This window comes from Sus scrofa, chromosome X (genome assembly GCF_054392235.1).
Source record: "Sus scrofa isolate SSC_HxYL_T2T_F1_AM1 chromosome X, Sscrofa_HxYL_maternal_Yorkshire_Landrace_v2.0, whole genome shotgun sequence".
Taxonomy (NCBI): Eukaryota; Metazoa; Chordata; class Mammalia; order Artiodactyla; family Suidae; genus Sus; species Sus scrofa.
The window spans coordinates 125,407,028-125,427,567 of record NC_139401.1 but is presented as its reverse complement, the minus strand read 5'-3'; the positions used below and the strand labels follow the sequence as shown (position 1 = coordinate 125,427,567).

General features: G+C 42.4%; 1 protein-coding gene across 3 annotated transcripts in view; it reads right to left on the bottom strand.

Annotated features, from left to right (window-relative positions):
* Positions 1–66: 66 nt before the first annotated feature.
* LOC110257749 (uncharacterized) overlaps positions 67–20,540 on the bottom strand; it is a 643,664-nt gene continuing 623,190 nt past the window's right edge. For 2 of the 3 annotated variants that reach the window (XR_014835878.1, XR_014835879.1), the window contains 2 exons: positions 4,125–5,969; positions 67–4,030 (listed from right to left, as the gene is read on the bottom strand). The gene's annotated coding sequence lies outside the window, so the exon portion shown is untranslated. Of the gene's footprint in view, positions 5,970–20,540 lie in introns of all 3 variants that reach the window. The other variant, XM_085008914.1, reaches the window with a different exon arrangement.

Below are 20,540 nucleotides of genomic sequence, written 5' to 3'. Positions count from 1 at the left end.
TACAGGTCAAGTAACATGGGTGAAGGAATTACTGTTTTTGGTATCACTCATAAGCAAACAAAGAAAAACATTTAACATCATTTTTTATTCTTTCTCTCTTCTTGAAACCATCGTGCATAACTTATCTTGAGGGAAATGAGATAAAATATCAAAATATTAAAATTCTGCAAAGACGGGAGCAAACTGTCATATTCTACTTCTAGCATGCTTGTTCATGTTATAATAATAACAATAGCAACAATTTACTGAGCACTTTACTATGTGCCAGGCACTGTACTAAACATTTCATACAATCTCATAGCAATCCCATAATGCAAGTATCTTCAGCCCTGTTTTACAGATGAGAAACCCAAGTTCGAAATGGTTAAAAACAAACATGGCCACGATTATATAGCTGGTAATTGGCAGGGGGAGGATTGAAACCAGGCAGGGCAGGTCTGCCCGATTCCAAAGCCTAGGCCTCATGCTGGCTTCTCACATCCCAGGAGACCAAGGGTTATACTGCCAGGGCTAAGTACCACTCACCCAAAGAGAGGGAGTTTCCAGCCCAGGGCAAACAAGAAGCCAGTAGCAAAGCCCTCACTCAAAGCCCCATGTTCTTGTCATTAGGGCACTCATCGTACCATTGCCAGTTCATCAAGAGCAGACTCTACGTGTTTGCAGTGATGTGTTAATTATGTCCTTGGCTTTAAGGAGTGATGCAAGAAAGATGAAATGCAATGTCTCCAGCACAACAGATTCATGTTTAGTTTTTCAATATTGGTTATTCATGCTAATGAATTGCACTACTATCCTTTCACCCATTTTCTATTTGACTGTATGGTTCCCGAGAAGATATACACTCTGTTCATAGCACGCCATGTTTATTTCTGAATTCATAGAAAAACAACCATAACAACTGACATGAAAAGCCACTGAAAGGTACTAAAACTATGTAAAGTTCAGTGAGAAATGTCTTTCACAACACAGACATGGTCCAGGCAGGGTTTTAGACCATACGCGCTGTAGAAGCCCTTTATTAGCATTCAGGAGCCAGCAGCTATGTAATCCAAATGTGTAGTTTAAAAAGCCATCTCTGCATTTTGATCCTAAAAGATTTTAAGCAAACAAAAGCTCTTTTTAAATGTAATGCCAGTTTTCTAATATTTTCTACAAATTTCAGCAACCTGGGCTGTCCTTTCTACCCTTTTTTCCTTTTGCTCAGTGTTAAATACGTCTATAAAGGAGGAAATTTCTCTGCACTTCATAATAGTGATACAAGAGTTTACCTGAACCATTTGACCACAGAGATTCTTTCCACTCAAATTGTGTATAAAATATACTAAAAGAAATTTCAGTTTTTCAATTTTGCAGACTATTCTTAACTTTAAAAAGGAAAAAGAAAAACCTTTGTACATGGTACTATGGTTATTAACTTCCATTTCTGCTACTTAGCTTACACCAACTTTCACATCCTCCTCTAGGTTCGGTGACTTGTTAAACTCGACCATATTAAAATGTTCTTTTACTCTCATCAAGGATACATCTTAGATTATTGTAACTGAATATTGCCTTAAATAAGAATTAGATTTATCCCAATATTTTATTTCGAATGGCCTAGGCCCTAAACAAAGGTTTCCATATATCAGGCCAAAGTCTAGGCATTCCTACCACAACCAAAATCATACAATAGTCAGTTTCCCATTGTATTACTTTATATTAACAGTTCCTGGTTGATGCTATTAAATTTAAAATGTGATTTCCCTAATCCTGGTCAAATTAAGACAGAAGAAGTTACCAAAACAATAACCTCAATAAATGGTAAAATTATCAGGAAACCACATTCTTTAAAGGCATACAGAAGTACTGATTATGCTGGTAAAACCATCATTAACTTAAAAATATTTACCTTGAGGTATGATTAAGAGTACACCAATTATGCATGGAACCTTGAAACAGTAACACAGAGTTCTCTGCTTTGGTTTATGAAAAAATAGATACAAATGTTAAAGTGCTTTACTCAATATCTATGCATTCTATACCTAATGCAGACTCTATAACTCAGAAGAAAAAGAGCAATATCACATTGAAAGAAAACACACAAAAACCTCACAGGAAGTACTCTCTATCTTTCCTTTCAGGGACTTGATATATTGTTTTCCCTTTTTTCTTTCTTTCTTTTGTTTTGTCTTTTTGCCTTTTCTAGGGCTACACCCATGGCATATGGAGGTTCCTAGGCTAGGAGTCTAATCGGAGCTCATGGCAATGCCGGATCCTTAATCCATTGAGCGAGGCCAGGGATGGAACCTGCAACCTCATGGTTCCTAGTCGGATTCATTAACCATCGAGCCATGACGGGAACTCCAGTTTCCCTCTTTTCTATGGCATCAATGCCTAACTCTCTTTTCCGAGAGGGATTAAAACATGGTAGAGCTTGAACCGCAACAACAATTTTGAAAATAGTAAGAATGCAATACAGTAATACTACTACTTACTTTGGTCTCTGTGAAAAGGCTTAGAACTCTCAAAATCAACCAATGAGGTTGATGCACCTTTTTCTCAAGGTAACGATGCCAGAGATAGAAGGATATCCGACACCAAGTGGGCCTCTTCTCTCATTTGACAGATAAAAAGTAGGGTGATTTGAATAATTCCATCCATTGTGCGAGTGGCAGAGCGGAAACCTGGAATTAACATCTCCTAGCCCTTAGGCCCACAACCATTAGGATTACATTGTCTACCATAATTATGTTGAGACATAGAGCAGGGGTTTGCAGCCAAGGCTGTATTTAAAAAAAAAAAAATCACTTGAGGAGCTTTCAAAAGAAACAGCGACCGACCCAACAGGCCTCATCCCTAATTCAACATGTCCAGGGCAGGTCCCAGTAACCTGTATTTTCTGAAGCTCCCCATAATGATTTTGATGGGCAGTCAGTGTTGAAAACTGCTGTGGCTTAGAGAGGAATGTAAGCTCCCCTGGCACCGTGGTGAAGTCACTAGATCCCTATCACCTGTAATGGGTTTTCAACTCTGATGTGCCTCTTTTGAACATATGCTCAAGAACGCAATCTCCACTGTAACTACGCACACAAGCCCTCTTAACTTTTGTATTTTTTTCCTTTACTCTGATCACTTCAAACTCAGATACAGGTACCCTATCATTCCAGACCACCATGCTGGGGGGAAAATTATTGGGTTTCTACCATCTTTAGGGAAGACAAAGTTTCCATATTCCTTTCCTGGAAAATATTCAACCATTCAAATCACCAGAAAGACCAGATATGACAACAGAAAAGATGGATGGAAATGAACTCTAGCAGCTTCTCCTCCTTGATTAGGTACCAAAGTAAATCCAGGAACCCATTATAAAGGCACTGCCTTCCGGGACCAACCATGCCTTTCAGGACCTTATACTGTTGCTGGAAAACAAATTAAATTGCACCAGGCTAATTAAAAGGAGAAGATTTAGATCCTTTCTGTTGAGAGAGCAACTTAAGCTTAAACAGAATAAAATATAAACTTCAGGATTAAGAGTACAAAAATCAAATTTTACGATCAAGTAGAGTAGCCCCCTCCTTAGGTCCTAGAGTCAAGTTCCTGAAACCCTCATTCCAGGGGAATGTGTGTTGGAGGAATTGAAGAGTTTAGGGGGAAACTGGGGCAGGGCAGGGAATAATTATGAAAGCTCAGGCAATTGGTTAGTTCATTGAAATAAAACACTACGTCAAGTGACTTCGGGTGGCATTTTACTAATTTTACATTAGTCATAGTGATGACAGGGCAATTAATTTCTATTTCTCTCTGATCTCAAAGTGAGAAACATCATGCATCAGTGAAAATGCTGATCATCACAGCAGTGACAGGGTTTTGTCTGGATCTGAGTAAACTCAGTGTCCTGCTTCACTCTCATTCTTCGGCACACGGATCATCACTCATCATCAGAGCTGCCAGAGTCTGAATCCCCAGGTTCAAGCATCAGTGTGAGGCCCTTGTGCCTGCTTTTTTGGGCAAGGGCTTGAGTGACACAGCCCGGTAGTACAGCCTCTTCTCCCTGTTGAGGCAAGCAGAGAAAACACTTACTGGCCTTTGTTTGGAGGTTTCTTATTACTGCTTTATAAGGTTGTGAGTAATCATTTGAGCCTTGCCTGTAGGTCAATAAATATTCCAGCGAAGGATCTCTTTCCTGTGAATCACCATGACAATTTGATTTGCGGAGTGGGTGCTTCCACATTCTTTGAGTTCTAGAAGGTAATCTACGCTGACATCTTTCATCAACTTTTGATGGGATCCCATCTCTGAAATATTTCTCAACCATCTTCTGAGGGTGAGAATCTAACAGTTCAGCAACGTCACTTAATTCACTGTCTTCGAATCCGTCACCACCCGTATGTTCTGCAGATGCTACCAAAATTTCAATTTCTTCAGGCACTGGAAGGAAAGCTTCAGAATCACTTACAACTTCATTCCAAAGTTGCTGCCAGTCTCCGTTAAGGGTTGATCATTTTCTCTCTCTCACTGATTCTCCTACTAGTATCAAAGTGTTACAAATGGAGAAATTTTACCAAGCTATTTCCACGGTAATTTCTGGTGTCTCTCTCGTAAGATTTGCCAGGTAGTCAATCAAATACACTCCCAGGTGCAAGGGTGGAAAGAGTGGAGATGTACTGGGGGGAATACAGCTGCCTTTAATACAAGGATCATGCTTTTGTCAGTGGGAGCCGTGTCCAGAATCAGTTACACCTCGAATTCAAGATGTTTTGGGTTTAAATACTGTTTAACCTCAGGAACAAAACACTTCAAAAGCCAGTCCAACAGGAATTTCTCAGTGATCCATATTTTATGGTTTCCCTTCATGTACACAGAAAAGTGTTTCTGGCAATTTCTTTTAAGAGGGCAAGAAATGTGGAATCTGTGAAGCAACAGCGGTTTAATCAGAAAGTCACCAGAAGCACTGGAACAAAGCAGAACTTTGAGCTTATCTTTTCCAGGCTCGAAGCCTCAGGTCTTTTTCTCATCCTTCGCAATAAATGTGCAAGTAGCCATGCGCTTCTAGAACAGGACTGTTTCATCAGCACTGAAGACCTCTTCAGGCAAATAGCGATTTTTCTCCATCAGTTTCTTCGGGTATCCAGGACAGTCCGCGGCAGCTTCACGGTCGGCTTCCTCTGCCAGCCACTTCTTTTCATACACACCCTGGTGTTTCTTAAACCTGTCCAACCACGCGTTACTCACGATGAATGTTACAATTTTCCATCCCGATCAAAATTTAAATTTGCATTTTTTGCTAGGCTCGCTGGCAGATGAGGCAAAGAGGCCCATTCAGCCTTCTCTGTTTTAGAAGCCACAAACACAAATCTCTTTTCATTTTCTCTATTTTGGCATTTGGAGTTATGTATGATTTTTCTTAATGATTCTAGTGTGCCCCTTGGCACACTGACCCTAATAGCTTTCTTATTTTTCTTGACTGACTCATTAATACCAAAATAAATGCCCCGCAGAGGTCTTGGTTTCCCCATTAGGAAGCATTTCAGGACCCCTCATTCTGTTTGCTAGAGACACCACCTTTCTTGTCCTCTCCTCTTCTCTTGCATTTCTATCATCTACCTTCTTGGTTCTTTTCTTTGCTTGGATGATATTCTTACCCAACTTATATAGACTTACAGTTATTGAAAGTTTTATATCACTGACAAATATACAACGCTAATTTCTACTGTATAAGAAGCAAATGCCAACATTCACAGGACAAATAACAAGGCCAAAAATTGTTTTGTATGACTACACATGCGCAGAGGGAACGATAGGCAGAGAAACCAGATAGCGAGAAAACATGAGGGTAACTTGAATTTGCATACTGTTCCCAAACTCTCAAAGGTGCACACTAGGTAAACCCAAATTTCTTTTGAGAATGACTTGCAGTTTTGAAGGGCTCACAGAACTCAGGAGTCAAGGGCAGGCTGCCAGGCTGAGAAGACGAGAACAAGTATCACCACCTAGGAAGAAAACAGACACAAAAATAGGAAGTGAGTCTGTAGCAGAAGCAGTCTGCACAAGTAGCTTATGTGCTAGTGAGGAGAAGAGAAGTGTGGAATAACAATAAAAATATATGCCAAATTGCCCTCGCAAAGGCTGTACCAGTTCGCAAGCTCACTGACAGTGGGTGAAGAGTCCTTTTCCCCCATATGTTCACCAGTGTGAAATATTATCAGCCTTTGCAATTTATGCTGAGCAGAAGGTGAGTTACAAGGTACCTCATTTTCGTTTCAATTTTCATTTCTTTTAATCATCTTTCCATCTGGTGAGCCGTTTCTATTTCTTCATCTTTAAATTGTCTGTTCATATCCTTTGCCCACTTTTTAATGTTTTTCTTACTGATTTGTAGGCACTATCAGCGTAACAGGGGACTCTTATTTTTAATTCTCTCTTGCAAACACTTTCCCCAAGCCTGTCATTTACTGTTCAATTTTGTCTTTTGCCATAAAGCTCTTTCAAATATTTATGTAGTCAAATGTTTCATGTCTTGCTTTGAAAAAACCTTCCCCTCCTTAAGATAATAAAAATAATATAAAAATAAAAATAAGAAATTAAAAAAATTGTCAGATACTTTTTCATTCTTTTCATAGTTCTGTGGTGTTGTTTTAAGCTACTGAGGAAAGGGTGGACTACTCAATAAATGGTATTGGAATAACTATCTACCTGCAAGAATATCTCAAGGCCTCTCTCAATGTTTTTAGCCCTCTGTACTAGAGCCACCGAGTTTCTGGTAGAATCAGAGCCCCAAGATGACCAAGTTGGGGTCTTGAGTTGATTTCAGTTGGTACCCAGTTTCTCCAGACATGAGTGAGGCGGGGAGTGTTTCCAAATGAAAAATAATTACTATGCATTTTGCTGGGTTAGGTTCTGTTCTGCTACCAATCGACTGCGGCTTTTATCAACTGAGTGACAGTACCAAGTTCTCAGATCTCTGATCTTCTGACAACAGCCTCATTCATGATTAATAAATAGTGGCTTAGTTTTGGTACAACAGGAGAAATCTGAATATAAGTTGGCCACTCGATGAGATTAGGCGATTACTATTGCATCTATTAGATGTAACATTGAAACTGTGGTAATATAGGCAAATAGTCACTTGGGGAGGGAGAGCTGAAGTAAATAGACATGTTATGTAATCAGTAATTTATTCTATGGAGAAATGTTAATTGTTAAATCCAGGTGATTGGTAGGTAGGCATTCATGGCATTACTGTATTTCTCTATAGGTTTGAAAATTTTTGTAATAAAAAGTGTGTGTGTGTATGCAAACACGTGTGCATGAAGTAATAACTTCATGTTTCAGGGCTACGTTTCAGGCACTATTATATGTATATATATCAGCGGATTTTCAGGTTAAATACAAGATGAAGAGCTACAACTAAAGAACAACTGATCACTGGAGGGAAATCACTTTAAATGAATTATTTCCCTCAATTTTAAGTCAATAGATTAAATACTAAGGCATTATGAAGCCTGAATCCCAAAATCGCTTTAAAGGTAACAGACTCAAATTTCTGAGTCTTCGTTTTCTCTACCAAATTTGAACAGAAGATCTATTCACATTTTGCCAGAAGCTTGATTATTTGAACCTGGGATTGATTCAACTTCATAATACTAATAACTGTTTTCTATACCATACAAGTGATGGAGATTTATGAAAGGAAATAGTAACAAATAAGAGCATAAGTCTAGGTATGGAGAATGACATTACTATTATGTTAACTAAATCACTGTAAAACCTCATTCAACCACCTTTCTACCCTTCTACCCATAAAATTCACTTTGGGTCAGCGTTTAATCCTGCGTTGTCTCTCTCTCTTGTCTCTTTTTTTGGGGTCTTTTTGGCATTTCTTGGGCTGCTCCCCAGGCATATGGAGGTTCCCAGGCTAGGAGTCCAATCGGAGCTGCAGCCAGAGCCACAGCAACGTGGGATCCGAGCCGCGTCTGCGACCTACACCACAGCTCACAGCAACGCCGGATCCTTAACCCACTGAGCCAGGCCAGGGATCGAACCTGCAACCTCATGGTTCCTAGTCAGATTCATTAACCACCACGCCACGATGGGAACTCCTCCTGCGTTCTCTTTTGCTGGATGCTAGAAGCCAAATTAATGTGAAGAATAAAGACTGAATAACTTCCTATGTTAGCTTTCAGTTTTGCAAGCTGTACAGAGACTTGAAGCTGTGAACATGCTAATAAATAACGGAATAATCAAAAGCACTACTTCTCAAGGTATTTTTCCAAAGTACAAGTAGCGAGAGAGTGTAACATCGTGTTTCTAGTCCCCGTGAGCCTGAGAATTCCTGGCAGCCTCTGCAAGGAGCAACAGAGCCCAGCTCTTGAGCTCTCCAGTTGTGATAACTGCTCAAGTGCCCAGAAGTGCAGGAGGCTCTCAGGATGTTTTTTCTTTCAGCGTTTTAACCAAGAACAAAGAATTTTTAAAAACACCACACCCTGTGATGGTTTACATGGACAAACAGGCTTGTGTTCACTTCGGCTTCTGTTATGAAAGGACATTTGGTCTTAAGGAGGATGCTTTTATAAAAGCTGTGCCAAGCTATCATCTTCCTCCTTCAAAATTCTTGACACACACACACACTCAAGAGGTGAGTTCAAAAAGTGCAGACCGTCAGAATCAATGAACATTTTGAAGTACCATACTCATAAGTGGTAAAAATGGTGAGATTTCTATGAAAAATCTTATGGTTTTTCAAAATGTATAATCTACCTACAATGCCTTTATTAATAAACAAAGATGCTGTTCAACTGACTTCGGAGACCAAAGGGCAAGAATAGAGCACTGCAACAGGAAGTCCTCATGTTTCAAAATTTCAGACATGCAACTTATGCTGACAAAGGGCTTATCATGTACAAGGCCATGGGATACGAGGAATAAAGAAATGCATTTCAAAAACCTTAATCTTGAAATACCTGATGTGGCGCAGCACAGTGGGTTAAGAATCTGACTGCAGCTGTGGCATTTGATCCCCGGCCTGGGGCAGTGGGTTAAAGGATCTGGCATTGCTTCAGCTGCAGCTCAGATTCAATCCCTGGCCCAGGAACCTCCATATGCCACAGGTGCAGCCATTTAAAAAAAAACAAAAAAAACAACCTTGATCTCAAGGAACTTAGTCTCCTAGGGAAGATAAATAGAACACAATACAAGGTAGAAAGCCACACATTGCAGATAATGTGTTACGGGGTCGTAACCTACTCCTTTCTGTCCATTCCTACTTTCCCTACTGTGGTTCAGGCGCTTCTTATTCCTCATCTCAAAAGTGGTATAAATTCCTAAGTCATGTGCCTGCCATTCCAGCCTATTTCTATCGACAACCCTGCCTTCAGAGCTAGCTTTTAAACAGGAGTCGATCCAGTACTTCCTCCACTTTAATCACTCCCACGATTAAGAAGAAGTGCCCCTGGCTTATTGAATAAAGTCCAATTCCCTCTGTCTGAAAGCACCTCCATACTTCCCCAGCTTTAATCTTTCACTACGTTTTCCCTACCTCCTCTGTAATCTACAAGTCAGTTAAGGGGCTATTTCCATCACCCACATCTCCTTAACCTTCAACGCTAGTTCAAGTACCATCTCTTCCAGGACGCTTTCCTCGCTCCCTCTGGCCTCCCTCCCATGCTTACTCAGACCACAGCACTGATGACATCTCACTGCAATGCCATCTGTTTTCCCGTGTTTTCCTCCTCTGTGAATGCCTTGGTATCTGGAACAGAGGAGGTCCTCACTTCATTGCATAAATGCTTGTGGTCAGAGAGTAAGAGCTGCCAGCCACACTCACAAAAGGGTCAGCGTTTGAACTGGAGCTTGAAGAATGGGTAGGATTTCCAGTGTGTGGAGAGGAGGCAAGTGAGTGGGAAATGAGGGGCAGGGGGCAAAGGCAGGAACTGCTAGGGAAGTATGGGGATTTGATTAGAGGAGGCTGAAACCCAGAGTGGCTGAAGCGGATAGTCAAAAACAAAATTGGACAAATCCGTTGAGGCAAATTATGGAGGGCCTCTCAGATGCCAGATTTCTTTGATGAGATGGAGTTATGTTTAACTGTCCTGAGATTAATGAAAGGGCTTGTGTTTGCAACAACAACAAAAAAAGCAGGTGTTTAGGATAAATCAGACCTCTTCTTCCTTGTTACTAGGTGTCAGCACACATATTATTAGGAGAAAAAGTCCTAACTATTTGTGTCCCAAATAATTTGGGATATCATGCTATGACATAGCTATTTCTTCTTGCTATTTTAATCCTTGATAACAAAGACAGTTATGAAACATCTTCACTTTCCTTTTCTGGCTCTATGGGTCATTAATCAAACAGACGTCCATCGGTTCTTAATAATAATTTATTTTCCCCATTAAAATTTCATGGAAAATCATACATATTTCTTACTGGATCCGAGTATTTTTAATAGCTCTGAAAATTCTCCCCCAGTCAAAATGGATTCTATGTAGCAACAGTGCCCTCCACTGGCTACGGAGAGGAACAGCTAAACCCGGGTGGAGAAGGAATGCGATTGGGATCTGCTGCGCATTCCTCTCCAACACCTGCCCCAAGGCCCCAGGTGTCCACACTTCCCGTTTCTTCCCCTTTCCCGTTAAGCAGAATGTTGACTTAATACCTCCTCAAGGTAAGCAAACTCGTCTTATCAGACCTGGAATTGGGCAAGTGCTCCAAACAAATTCCACCTTTGTTCCTGATCTTTTGGAGGACTAGTCACACCCAAGGCTTCCAGAGGCTTTTTTGTTTGTTTCTGTTTGTTGTTGTTGTTTTTAAAAAAAGGCACACAAATTTGCGCAATAGTTTCCCAATTTCCTCCTCCGTTTACTCTTCCTCTTTGCCTCATTTTCACTGGCCTAAGACAGAAAAAAGCATTTACTTAGGGAACCCTTTAAGGAATCTGGCGATCATGGACCTTGTGGCGGCCACATCCCAATCTAGAATATAACCAGGCCACTTCCAAAGCCGGGCGAGATGCGCCATTTGTCCCCTGTCTTAACCTTAAGGACAGTGAACAGTACGAGATCGGCGTAGAATGGGTCCAGGGGAGAATGACAATTGAAAGGCACTTTTAGTGGGCTCCCAGCACAGTGTCTGGCCACCTGCTGGGAGAGTTAACTGAGGTAAGATAGGGGGAGCCATCTGTAAATTGTGGAGTGTGATCCTCAGTAAAGATGCCTTTATCATGGCGATTTCCGACTGAATTGCAATACCAAGAAATGCTTGTGACAGGGTAGAGAGGTACGAGGCGTCCTCAACCTCAATCCTTCCCTCTCTCTGCAAAAGAGTCTCAAAAGCCCTTCCCTGCTATTTGTGCTTCCTTTAAGATATTTATATTCAGCCCGGTTCTGAACGGGTTCCTAAGCCCTAATTAAGAGACCACGGCTTCCTTTTGCGCCTTACGTCTGTGGGGTTTTTTTCAGTGGTTCCAATGCAGATTTGCAACCTGGTGCCGTGACGTAAACTCTCACCTGTGGTCTCCTCCAAGCTCCACACCGTCCCTGCCGCCTCCCTGAGCACAGCCGCTGCGGTGAAGCAGCGGTCCTCCCTGCTAGGAGGCACTTACACAATAAAACCCAACTCATTGCAACGGAAGGGCCAATAAACAAGTACCGCTGAAGTCCAGGGCTCAGGACCACAGAGAGAAGAGGGAGTCACTTCAGAGCTGATTTGAAAAGCCAGGGATTAGGGCGCGGCGCGCAGGGCTTAGTCCTGACAAGTCAGGGTCGGATGACGTCTTTACTATTTTCACATTTTGTTCATCTTGGAATTACCTTTGAACTTTAAAGGCATTCATTAAAACTCTGATGTGAATTACCGACTGTCACGCTGCCCCCTTACATTTTGTGCCTCACTCTTATCCCCCGGTGACGGCTGCGACCGTGCGGCTACAGAAGGGGTCAAAGGCAGCCGGGAGGAGGCTCCTGGGAGCCGAGACTTAGGCGGCCGCAGGATGGGGAGGAGGTGGCCCAAGAAGGGTGCTCTGGATGCCTGGCTGGGAGCCGAAGATGCTCCGCTCGGGTCATTCGCGGCAACCCCGAGGGGAACCAGCTCCGCTAAAGGCGAATACCGAAAGGACAGCGGCTTACCTGGTTCCGGCTGCTCCCATAGCCCGCAATCCCCTCTCCCAGCCGCCGAGGCACGCGCTGCTCCCCGGCGGGGAGGACGCGTCTCCTCTGCGCCGAGCGCAGCCTTCATCCGCCCGCGGCTCCCGGAAGAGAGCGGCCCCTACGGGCGCCCCTCCGGCGTCTCCGCCGCGCCCGCTGCTCGCAGGAGGTCCACTCCCTCCGCGCGGGGCGGGCTCGGCCCCCGCAGGGATGGGAGGACCGAGTGCGGTCACTTCCTACCTGGTCGCTGTGTGCCAGGACTCTAACCCCAGGTACACCCTCAACCCACCCTCGGTCCCAGCGGCAGTGGCCACAAGGCACTCTTGCTTAACGCTCTCCGGGCCAAAGCACTAGAGACTCCGCGAGCATCTCTTAATTTCGCAGCGCGGTAAGAGTCGCTAGGGCGGGCGGCAGCTCTTAAAGCTGGAAGGAGCATCAGATTCAGGTAGGACTGAGCATTCGATGCCTTTCGTGAAAAGTCACCGAGCAAATTAAATATGTGTCAACATTTAGCACCGGCAGTGCATCCTAACAAACACACTCTCCCCCCCCCCCCCACACACACAGGCCCGCTAAAGCGAGCTCTACAAATCGCTGCCTGTATACGCTTGAAATCTCCATCAAGAGGTATGAATGAACAAGTGTTTGAAGAAGGGGAGGTTTCTGGTGGCAACTGGCCTTAAGTAAGCCTACCCCTCAGAACACCCACCTGGGGGACTGAATGTGTTGCTCCCACTCAACTCCTTCAGAAGACCTCCAATTCTTCCGGGGCTCTTTTCAAGTGCCTGTCCACAGGTTACCCTGGGTTTCTTACAAAGCAACGAAAATGGCTTGACCCAGTGAATCTGGCAGCTAAAAATGCTGAACAAACAGTTGCGGAGAAATGGATGTGAAACACGGCTGTTTGTGCCACACGGTTGTTTTAATGGGTTAAGCAGTCCTTTCTTCAGAGCTCTGGTTATTTTTCAGGTCTCAGTCAATGAGTAATAAAATCCACAAGTACAAGAACAAATGCCAGAATTAGCAAATAAAAACACAGGTCACCCAGTTCAAACTGAATCTCAGATAAACAATGAATTTTTTAATGTATGTCCTATGCAATATATGGGACACACTTATACTTTTAAAATTATTCATTGTTTAATTGAAAATGTAACAGGGTGCCCTGCTTTTTCTGGCAACTTTAAGAACAATGCAATGACTACTTAATTCTTTTGTTTCTAGTCCAACAAACAAGACACAAGTCTATATTGAAGGCTAGGCAAAAGATAAAACAGAGATTCTTATTAATGTATAAACAATAAAAGAATAATCACATTGAAATATTTATTAGGAGGACAGTAAAAAGCTTATTTATATTAATTGAGGAGATTGTCAAATCGGATAGTTAAGAATATTAATGCAGGAGCTGCAAAGCATTTTAGCAAGTGGCTCGCCTGCCATCTAGTGGGGAAAGATACGGGTGCATTATTATTCATTTACTGAGGCAACCTGACTAACGAGGTTTGGACCTCGGGCAGTGATGATTACAATAGTAATTCTTTACATTTGAATGGCCATTCGACACTTACAAAGCACTTCCTCATATAGTATGATAATTAATCCTCCGCCAAAAACAATGCTACGGTATAAGCAGATCTTCTTTGCCTTGCTTTGCGGATGAGGAAACTGAATCTGAACATGAGCTTATTTATTCAGGGTCATACGAATGGGCTCAAACCCTAGTGTTCTGTTCGCTGAATCCCTCTGAATTTAAGTTCCCTCATTTCTACATTTCTTAGCTCTACTCTATGAATGCTTTTGAAAGCTTCTATTTGCCACAAGTAACTTTATTTTAGGAAACCTCCACAGACATCCTTTTCTAAACAAACATGAGCCATCCAAAATATCCCCTCTTAAGAAAAAAAATTCTAAGGATGTGAACACAATTTGTTCTAGGTAAATGTTCAGTTAATGTTTATCAAAAACAAGAGTGTGAGTTAAGAGCCATTTTCTGATGAAGGTGCATAAATTGGGCAGAGGACACTTCAGGCTTAATCCTTGGAGGCCTGTTTGATTACTGGCAAAATACCTGCCTCCAAACACCTTTAAATCCTTTTTGATGAAGACACGTAATAATAATTTTTCCAATGCAATATGATTCCCTTCCTTTCAGGCCTACAAAATGATGTTTGCACACAGCTTTAAGAGTGTAAGCCACAGAAGTCTCAAAAAGAGATTTATTTTAATTGCTGTGTGTCTCAGGAACTTCCAGGCGCTTGGTGTAAATCTGCAGAGGGATCTTTGAGCTCACTGTGCCAAAGCTCATTTGAAAAAGGTGATTTGTGGTCTCTTGCCGGGGTTATTAAGGTGCCTCCATCTTGTAACAGCAGTCTGTGTGCTTAGTGATAACCAAGAACCGGATTAAGTGAACCAAAGGTTAGGGCAACCCATGAGAAAGAGTCACATTTACGATGACATCCGTCTGCTGAATCTATAGCTGGACCCACGATGGGGCCATACTAAATCATGGCTCACCTGCTAAATGCAGCCATACTTGTGGAGTGTGGCCAAAAATGCACAAAGGGTCAACCAAGAAAGAACAGTGTCCGCAGCTTTTCAGATCATCATTCTCGGGCTGCGCCTGTCTCCTGTGAACATGTGCCCAGTGCAAACACTTTAGTTTTACAGCCCTTGCTCCACACCTGTGGGAGTGGTTCCAGGACCCCACCGCTCCCCCTGCAGATACCAAAATCCACAGATGCTCAAGTCCCTTACGTAAAATGATATAGTGCAGTGATCCTCCATATCCACGGGTTCTACATCTGCAGATTCCACCAGTCGCAGACTGAATCTCGGCTTTCCATTTATTGAATCTGCGGATGAGGAACCCGCTGATAGGAGGGCAGAGTGTACTTGCAAATAGCTGCACTTTCATATTAAAACTTCAGCTTGAGGTAAGGGTATGAAAACTAAGGCACCTGGGACATGGAGATTAAATTCTTTTATTGCTAGACTTTTAGCACAGTCTTAAGTTTAACCACAGCTGATCCCTACTGTTTGCAAGCTTTGCTGACATGATTTGTGCCATAGATGGAGGCGCTTTCTGAAACTCTAACTTGGATGTGATCTTGGACCTGTTTATTTGGTTGCCCCCATTGTCTTGACTGACTGAGCCATTTCTAGCTGTTGAGGCCTGGCTATGTATGCAGCTGTTACACGGTTCAACTTAGGGGTACCTCAACAATTATGCAAAGGGGATAGTACTGATGATTTTAAAGTAGCCCCTGAGGGTCACTACTGGTTTCCTCAAGCAAGTAGGGTCATTCTAAGTTATCCCTATAAGTTCACAGAAGCAGAAGAATTTCCTAAAGATGCTACTTATTTATATTACAACTTTTTTTTTTTTGACCACACTTGGGGCATGCAGAAGTTCCTGGGCCAGGGATCGAACCCCAGCTACAGTAGGACACCATCAAAACCTTAAACACTAAGCCACTAGGGAACTTCCACAAGTATTGTTACTACTACTGCTGCTACCAACAACAACTGACACATATGGTGTTCCCTTTTGCTCAGCATTGTGCCAGGGGCTTTATACACATGAACAAAATCAATCCTCACGGGTTGTACCTGTGGGAGACAGTCTACTGTCATCTTCATTTTACAGATGTTAAAACTAAGGCGAAGAGAGGCTAAGAGACTCCCTCAAGTTCACTAGTGAACTTGAATGTAAATGGTGGGTCAATATTTGAATGCAAGCAGTCCAATTTCAGAAGCCTAGCTTCTAATTAACACTGCCCCGATTCTAAAGCTTGGTCGGAAGAAAAAAAGACCCACTACCTACTAAATGACATCCAGTGACCCAGCCTAGCATTCACTACCTTCCACGGTCTGGCTGCATCTTAGGTTTTCCTCACCCCAAGCCACGGCCCAGCCGAGTCCACTCCAGCCACTTCAGAGGACTTAGCAGTTACAGGTCATGCTTCTATTCATGCTGTTCCTTGTGTACTGTCCCCTCAATCAACCCTTTCCCTGTTGAATTTTGACTCATCATGTAAGACCCAGCTCCAATTTGACCTCTGCGGTACATACTTGAGGCCACCACTGGAAGTAAACAGTCCACCCCCTGAATCCTGCCTCACTGCCTCTTGTCTGAATTTCTCTTAGGCACTTAGCACCTTTTACATGGTGTTAGAATTTTTTATGGGCATGGCGGTCACATTCACTAGACTATAAACTCACTGAAGAAGACTCAGCTCAAACTCTGCCCTCAACCATGACTCCTTCTGTAGCTTCCCCAAAGATACTAACTCCCATACTCCCTCATCACTTTGTTCTTACCTGAATTGTCTATAACACTTAACCTTACCCCAGAGTGCTGTCATTAGTTTGGGTATCTGCCTTTCCCTGGAGGAAAAACTCCTTGAGGGCAGATAGTGTTTTGTCTTTGTATCCTCAACCTAGCGTAGCAGCTCACTCATTAGCTTGTTGAATGAATGAATGAGTGAGTGAGTGAAGCCTTTCCTGAATTCCTCCAACTAGAAGTTACCACTCCCTTCTCTTCTCAACTCCACTAGCTCCTTGTTCATCCCTGTGACACTTGTGTTTCTTACCTTGTGTTAGAGTTATCCATAGACAAGTCTTAGCTCCTGGAGAGACTCTAAACACCTGAAGATTGGAGCTATGCTTTAGGCATCTCTATGGTTCCATCACCTGGCAGAATTCCTGGTCCAGGAAATGGGCTCAATAAATATGTTTTGAATGAATGATTCCTCACAATGGATGTAGCGCCTTACTGATAGGCTCATAGGCGTCCCCAAAGAATAAATGAAAGAAGGCTGAGCTGGGTGGAAATTAGCCATCCAGGTTGGGGTGAGCTGTGTGGGGGGGAGGGCTGCGAGTTCTGTGGGACCTGTCACTCACACCTATACAAACACGCCGCCATTATTTATCATTGTCAGCACTGACATTAGAGGTAATTCATTATTCTTTGCTGTGCCACTGGAGAAATTAGGAGAACAAACATCACCGTCTTCCAAGACAAAGTGATGAGATGCTATAAAGAAAAATTAGTTTGGGGTTTATACACTAGCTGCTCATGTTCCCGAAAAAGAACTATGCATTCATTTGCCAGTGCAACTGCATCCCAATGCCAGAATTCCTTTCACATTATTAAAAAAAAAGGATCTTAGCACCAAACACTATAAGAAAAGTAGTGAATGTGTGTATTTTTGTCTTTTTTGATTCAAGTATAGTTCAACAAAAGTGTGCGTTCTAATGCAATGGTAGAAAGGTTTTAAAATATCGTAAAAATTATATGAGCCATCATTGGTAAATTAAATCAGTAAAAATATTTCTCAGAATGAAGTAATCTTGAAAACTGAATTATTTAGAAAATAATTTGTGTATGATTTAAAGGAAGAAAGAAAAGAACCCTTGCTGAGAACCTACTAGGTGTCAAGCCAAGCACAATGCTTTTACCCACATTGTCTAATTTATCCCCCTGAAAAATCATGAGAGGTTGCGTGAACAGGCATACGCATCTGGATTGGAACTTGGCAGGAGGTCTCCTGTGCCCTCCCCATTATTCTGGCCCTCTTACTAAGAATTCGCTGCAAAATCTACCACTCACTGGAATTCCTTACCTGTACAGTTTAACTTTTTCCCTCCCCCCCACCACCAGCATTTCAGATGCCATCTGGGCCAGTTATTGAATTTCAGAGATTCGTTCAACACATCTAAGTCCCAGTGTTCAGTATTTCTTCCACTAAGCTACACTATGGTCAATGCCTATCAGATACCTTACTGTAGTTAGCTTAAGTCTGTTCGGTTACAGACTAGTGTTTTTAATGATTTTTCATCTCCTCCAAACACCAGTTTTAGTGACCTGAAGACAGAAAGCCAATCGTGGCAATCCAAATGTTCCAATAGATCAATAACTCACTTGGCAGCTGCCAAGTGGCCAAACAATCGCCATCAGAAAATATGGAGCCTAACCATTCCATCGAGAATGGACAAGCAATGAGGTCCTACTGTACAGCCCAGGGAACTGCATCCAGTCTCTTGGGATAGAACACAATGGAAGATACTATGGGAAAAGGAATGTGTATGTATATGCGTATGACTGGGCCACTGCGCTGTACAGCAGAAATGGACACAACACTGTAAATCGACTATACTCTAATTTTTAAAAAAGGACTTCTGGGAAATAAGCACACTCACACACACACACAACCAATACGGGGTCTAATTCTCCTCTAGTCTGCCACGGATTTAACTGGATGGGTCATTTTTCCTTAGCAGGGGTGATAGTCCCTTCCAAGCAACCATAGGCAGGAGAGTAGTATGCGACCAGCATGCAGACAGAGGACTTCCTGCAAGGTATTATAGACAGTTTCACACTGGAGAAGAGTTTGTGAAAATGGATAACAACAAGTTTAAGTAATAGAGTATTCACAGTTTGGAAAACACGAAGCACTTGTCAAAGTGAGACAGTTAATTTCTTTTAGCATTAAATGAAAATGAAGGAACAATAATTAGGCATGTAATCATCCATAAAAATGTTTTGAAGATTTGCAATTATAGTTAGTTTCTAGAAAATATGTTGATCTAAAAAGCTGTTAATGGAACTGAAAATAAAGTGATGGCAGTGTGAATGCACATGTCCTCACATTCGCCCAGGCACGCGGGTTACGGTAAAGCCGCAAATGACTCTGCAGCCCAGCTCACTGTAGTACCTGCTGGGCTGGCTATATATTCAGCCTCCCCTACTCCTGTTGCACCCTTTTTCTCTTTCTCACGTTGTTCTTGTCCATGTAAGAGGTCCTATTATTCTCTGCTCCCTTCCTCCATGCCATAGAGCTCCTCTGATGGAGAGTCCAAGAGAAAATGATCCATGGATGAAAAAATAAAATAAAATGAAGCCATGGAGGTGATCTGGCTTTAAAATTGGAATTCCCCAGGTTTATGCCAGGGTTGACGCTCTCTATACTTGACCTGACTTCAAAGCATGTCACTTTTTATTCTCTGTAACCACAATCAGTTCTCAGTACACGGGGTTTCCAATTTCATTCTTTCTAAAGTGTCATTCAGAAGTGATTTAGGTTATGACTATAGTGTGAAGATGGGCCTTGAGGAAATCTGTCCTCTGTAAGAAAGCATGAAGTTATCTTTTCAAACTTCATCTTATATAAAAACAACTAAATGCATCGCTCTGCAAAAACTTTTTGTTGAGTTAACATCACTATCCTCTTGTGGCTGTTTTTTGTCTTTTTTTTTTTTTTTTTTTGGTCTTTTTGCCTTTTCTAGGGCCGCTCCTGCGGTATATGAAGGTTCCCAGGCTAGGGGTCCAATCGGAGCTACATCTGCCGGCCTACACCAGAGCCACAGCAATGCAGGATCCGAGCCGCATCTGCGACCTACACCACAGCTCATGGCAACGCCGGATCCTTAACCCACTGAGCAAGGCCAGGGACTGAACCCGCAACCTCATGGTTCTTAGTCAGATTCGTTAACCACTCCGCCACGACGGGAACTCCATGGCTATTCTTAAAAATGAAAAGTTGTGTATTTGTTACTCGTTTGCTTTAGTGGAGAGAGGTTACATAAGCAGTTCAGAGAACTATTTTTTCTTCAAGCATTTAAGTGCACATCTTTCAATAATATATAATTACTAATTAGCATCCTAACTCTTGCTTGTCCATTTTAATGGTCCCTTGCTTAGTAGAATTTAACTACATTGGGCTATAAATTACCCGTATTTGTTATTTTTCACATTTGAGAACAATTTTGTCCCCTAAAAATACCTCTGCAACATAAAATGTGTTCTCTGGCCAGTGTAAGACTCAAAACCAATTGGTAGAAGATGCCTTCTCTAGCTCTCCATCTACGACTCATATCTCTTTTATGAAAATGCTAGGGGAATGAAGATGCTCTGAGTCTAAATATTTGATAGAGGAACGAATTAGCCTTTAGCGATTAGATGGCAGTAAAACCCCGGCACTTTCAGATGGACCCCAAAAGAGGGCAGTCTCCCTGCAATATTAATATTCATTAATTCATCCATCTATTCATCCTCCAAACCTTTCTTCAGCTGCTATTCTGGGCACATCACTGTGCAAGGTGCTGGAGATATGTAGAGTAACTCATCACATGCTCACGAAGGTATGAAGTTGGTACTACTATGATTCCTATTGTTCAGGTGGAGCTTAGAGAGGTTACTCGTCCAACGTCCCATAGCTAGCAAGTGGCAGAGCCACTCCACAATAACTCAGACACTGTGACACCTTTAACACCTTTAACTTAATCTTAAACTCAGGGAAGTGGTGTTACATCAAAAATCCTAGGCAGAGGATTGGTAAGGCCTCAGGCCTATTTACTGGAACTCTTCCCTTGTCACCTCTCCACCGCCTGGGCAAGATAATACCACCACTGGAGGTG